This window comes from Salvia miltiorrhiza, chromosome 8 (genome assembly GCF_028751815.1).
Source record: "Salvia miltiorrhiza cultivar Shanhuang (shh) chromosome 8, IMPLAD_Smil_shh, whole genome shotgun sequence".
NCBI classification, from domain to species: domain Eukaryota; kingdom Viridiplantae; phylum Streptophyta; class Magnoliopsida; order Lamiales; family Lamiaceae; genus Salvia; species Salvia miltiorrhiza.
This window is the reverse complement of record NC_080394.1, coordinates 32,663,777-32,669,014: the sequence shown is the minus strand read 5'-3', so window position 1 is coordinate 32,669,014 and position 5,238 is coordinate 32,663,777.

Genomic DNA, 5,238 nt, shown 5'->3' with positions numbered 1-5,238 from the left:
AACTTTGACATACAATATCTCACTCATCGGAAATCGGTTTTGAGACTTCAAGTATATCACGTTGATCTACTCGAGATGTAGATTAACATACAATCATTATTTTAATTAAATAATAAATATTTAATTAAATAATAATTTTCAGATATGGCATAAAACCATATTTCCAACAATCCCCCACATGAGTGAGAAAACAGTATGCGAAAGTATGCAAACACTTAGCTCAGTCCTCTTAAGATACAACATTGCATTTGGAAAGGTAGCTTGTGGCTTTGAACCTGCCATAGTCAATATTATCGAGTATACCGGCGGCCTAGTGGATTGTGTTCCTTGAACTAGTCCTCCTTGGTGTATACTGAGTCAACAATATTGACACAATATTGCTTCAATCCTTATTCGTTCTCACGTTTGTGTCCATTACAGGCCTTGGAACACCTCTTTGGATTCATAAGTGTTTCAATCGAAGCGGCCCCACTTCACACTTACATAGGTAACTCTTAACTCAAGTATCCTGCTATACTTGTCCTCTTCGAGGAGTTCTAGAGTCATTAAAAGTCAAAGACTTAACCTCACCACGTGCAGGTTTCCGAACACTCACTGTTCTACAAGGAATAGGCAATTCGAGTGTTCAACACACGGATTTTCATAGCTTAGTTGTCCCATTGAACCAAGTTCTTGGGATCCTCCAGTCATCATGGTTGGGTTGCCACTATGATTATCCTTAATTTGTGGACTTCAAACCCATTCCCCCTAACAGTTTATACATCTGATCTCGATGGATACTTTTTGTCAAAGGATCCGCTATGTTATCAATTGATCTTATATAATCAATTGAGATAACTCCACTAGTGATCAAATGTCTCACGGTATTATGACGTCGACGAATATGTCTCGACTTACCGTTATACAAATGGTTTTGTGCTCGTCCGATAGCAGCTTGACTATCACAATGAATTATTACGGACGACACAGGTTTCGACCAACATGGAATATCCTCGAGGAAATTTTTAAGCCACTCGGCTTCTTCACCAGCTTTATCCAAAGCTATGAATTCTGATTCCATGGTCGATCTAGCAATACATGTTTGCTTCTTGGATTTCCAAGACACAGCACCACCCCCCACAGTGAATACATAACCGCTCGTTGAAAACGAGTCTTTGGCATCAGATATCCAATTTGCATCACAGTACCCTTCAAGTACAGAGGGTTCCCTAGTATAATGAATCGCATAGTTTTGAGTATATTTCAAATATCTCAAAACCCTTTCAAGAGCTTTCCAATATTCATTACTAGGGTTAGCTGTAAAGCTGCCCAACTTGTTGACCGAGCATGCTATATCGGGACGAGTGCAATTTGTTAGATACAACAAGCTCCCAATAATCTTCGCATATTCTATCGCGTCAACAGGTTCTCCCTTGTGTACACTCAAATGCACACTAGGTTCCCATGGTGTCTTAGCTATTGGCTTGTCAAAAGCGTTGAATTTCTTTAACACTTTCTCAACGTAGTGAGATTGTGTTATAGTAATACCATCAGGTCTTCTTAGAATTTTAATTCCAAGGATAACATCAGCTAAGCCCATATCTTTCATGCTAAAATTTTTACTTAGCATGCCTTTGGTTTCTTGAATCACTCGGGAATTACTTCCCATGATGAGCATGTCATCTACATAAAGACAAACAATAACATATCCGTTATTAGAATTCTTAATGTAGACACATTTATCGCACTCATTGATTCTGAATCCATTTGACAACATTACACTGTCAAATTTTAAATGCCATTGAAGCGGTGCTTGCTTCAACCCATATAAAGACCTTTGAAGTTTGCATACTTTGTGCTCTTGCCCAGATACTACAAACCCTTCAGGTTGCTTCATATATATTTCATCTTCGAACTCGCCATACAAGAACGCAGTTTTCACATCCATTTGGTGAATCTCGAGATTGTGCAAGGCAGCAATAGCGAGAAGCATCCGAATAGATGTTAGTCTGGTCACAGGTGAATAGGTATCGAAGAAATCGTACCCTTCTTTCTGCCTGAAACCTTGAACGACAAGTCGGGCTTTGTACTTATCTATAGTACCATCAGATTTGTACTTCTTCTTTAGGATCCATTTGCATCCTAAAGCTTTACTTCCAGGTGGTAGATCCACTAACACCCAAGTATGATTCTGCATAATGGAATCAATCTCAATATCGATGGCTTCTTTCCAGAGAGCTGCATCTGAGCCAGACATAGCTTCTTTAATCGTCACCAGTTCGCCATCTAGCATCAAGACAACATAATCCGGTCCATAGACATTAGCTTTTCTAACTCGTTCCCCACGTCTCGGTTCTACATCCATAGGTTTAGACCTTGGTATTTTCCTATTAGGTGATACATGATTAGAACCCGTGGCATCATCTACTTGAGTAGAATTACTAGCTACTTCCATAGGTTTAGAACCTGTAGCATCACCATCAACTCCATCATTAGAGTTCGATGTACCTTTATCCTTGTTAGGATAGATATTTTCAAAGAATATAGCATTCCTTGATTCTATCGTTGTCCCAACATGTATATCAGGTATCTCCGATCTGTGCACTATAAAACGATAGGCACTGCTATTAAGTGCATGACCAATGAAGATACAATCCACCGTTTTAGGTCCTATTGTAACTTGCTTTGGTAAAGGCACTTCTACCTTGGCTAAACACCCCCACACTTTGAGGTATTTATACGAAGGTTTCCTTCCTTTCCATAGCTCATGGGGAGTTACATCTTTCCCTTTGAGTGGAATCTTGTTCAAGATATAGTTGGCCGTTAAGACAGCTTCCCCCCACATGTTCTGGGGTAATCCTGAACTAATCAACAAGCCATTCATCATCTCCTTAAGAGTTCGATTCTTGCGTTCAGCAACGCCGTTAGATTGTGGTGAATAAGGAGCCATCGTTTGATGGATTATACCACTTTCGTTGCATAATTCAGCAAACGGAGCTACATATTCTCCACCTCTATCACTTCGAACCATCTTAATTCGACATCCAAGTTGATTCTCGGCTTCATTTTTGAAGTTTCTAAAAGCTTCAATAGCCTCATCTTTACTTTTCAATAAGTAAAGGTAACAATACTTTGTGCAATCGTCTATAAAGGTGATAAAGTACTTCTTGCCACCTCTAGTTTGCACGAACTTTAAATCACAAACATCGGTGTGAATAAGTTCCAATGGTTGAGTGCTCTTTTTTACCGATTTAAACGGTAACTTAGCCATTTTGGCTTCAACACAAACTTCACATTTTTCTTGTGAGTTGTATTCATCAACTTTTAGTAAATTCATTTTTACTAATCTCTTTATAGCATTTAGATTAACATGTCCAAGTCTACAATGCCATAAATCAGAACACTCAATCAAGTAAGCAGAAGAAGTTGATGCATCTTTATTGATTTTAGCCTTGGCAGGCTTACAAGCTCTTACACCAAGTTTGAAAAGTCCTTCGGAGGCATAGCCTTTCCCTAGGAACTTTCCCCACTTGCGTATTACAACATAGTCAGATTTGAAAAACAATTCAAAATCCTTATTCGTAAGCCTAAAGCCCGAAATTAAATTCTTTCGGACAGTTGGAACGTGTAATACGTCTTTTAATGTGATCTCCACGCCCGACGTGAGTTGAAGAATCATATCTCCCATGCCAAGGACTTGGGATGTCCGTTCGCTAGCCTCCATTATCGTTTTATTTTCCACTTCTTTGTAGTTGTGGAACAACTCACGATTTATGCATATATGGACGGTAGCGCCGGTGTCCACGAACCAAGCGTTCGGGTTGTCCACATGATTCACCTCGGAGATCATGGCAGCAAAGTCATCGTGGTTCCAATCGTCGAAGTCCTTCTCGACGTTGTTCACGTTGCCATTTGCTTTCTTCCGCTTTGGCTTGCGGCAATCCTTAGCCATGTGACCTTTTTTGTCACAATTATAACATACACCATCAAACTTTGATGGTTGACTACCGCTTTGCTTCCCTTTACCCTTATTATTAGGGTTAGGGCGACCACGTTTGTTGGAGGGACCGCCTTTCTCGGCGAGATTGGCCTTTGCCTCCATCGGAGCTTTTCCCTTTTGATCACGACTTCTCACGTGATCCTCCATTTGAAGCTTGGATAACAATATCGGCACGGACATCTCCGAGCGCTCATGCTTCAAAAGGTTTTGAAATTTCCTCCAACTAGGAGGTAATTTCTCTATGATGATTGCAACGAGCAATGCATCCGCCAAGGGCATCCCTTCGGCTTGAACCTCATGTGAAAGATTTTGGAACTCTTCCACTTGGTCCATCAATGGTCGGGAGTCAACCATTTTATATTCCAACCATTTGGCAACGACATACTTGGTAGTATTCGCCTTGTCCACTTGATATTTCAGATCAAGGGCCTCCCACAATTGTTTCACGGTTTCATGAACCTTGAAAATACGGTAGAGCCGTTCGTCCAGAGACATGAGAACGGTGTTACGGCACAAGTAGTCGCCGCGACACCAGTTTAAATATCCGGCACGAATTTCTTGGCTTGTCTCCCCTTCCCCTTCACTCGGGGTTGGAGGTTTATCCTCCATTAAGAATCCGGCAAACCCCACGGTTGTGAGGTAGAATAGCATCTTCTCTTGCCAATATTTGAAGTTCTTGCCTGAGAACGTTGATGGTTTCTCGGCAAGACCAATAGTTCTAGATGTTGACGATGAAGCCCCCGTTGATGCAAACGAGGAAAATATTGACGACGTGGTTGAACCGATGGTTGCAGAGGTGGTGGAGCCATCCATATTGACGTCGGTGTGAGCCATTTTCCGAACGTGTATCAACGGCAGAGAAATAATCTTCTTGCGATTGTTAGAACCGGGTACACGATCGAGATATTACAAAATATTTATTTTGAGAAATTACGACTCAAAATAATTGAAAATATTACAAAGTAAATAATTTGAGAAATTACAACTCAAATAATTTGATACAACTGAAATACACTGTATAAATAAATTATACGTATAAACAAAGTCGAGTCGAGATGAATCTCTTCCCGCAAGAAGATTATCGCCCCGGTAGTGCTCTTCGGTTTGGCGTATCTTTCCCAAAGGTAAAACGACTACGTCTCGTCGGATGTAGCACCACAATCCGACGAGCTCCGGCGAACTAAATAGGATCAAGAACTGAGCACAAGTGTTATGCAGAGAGTGAGAGTGTATATGGCAGAATGCAGAATATATGTTAG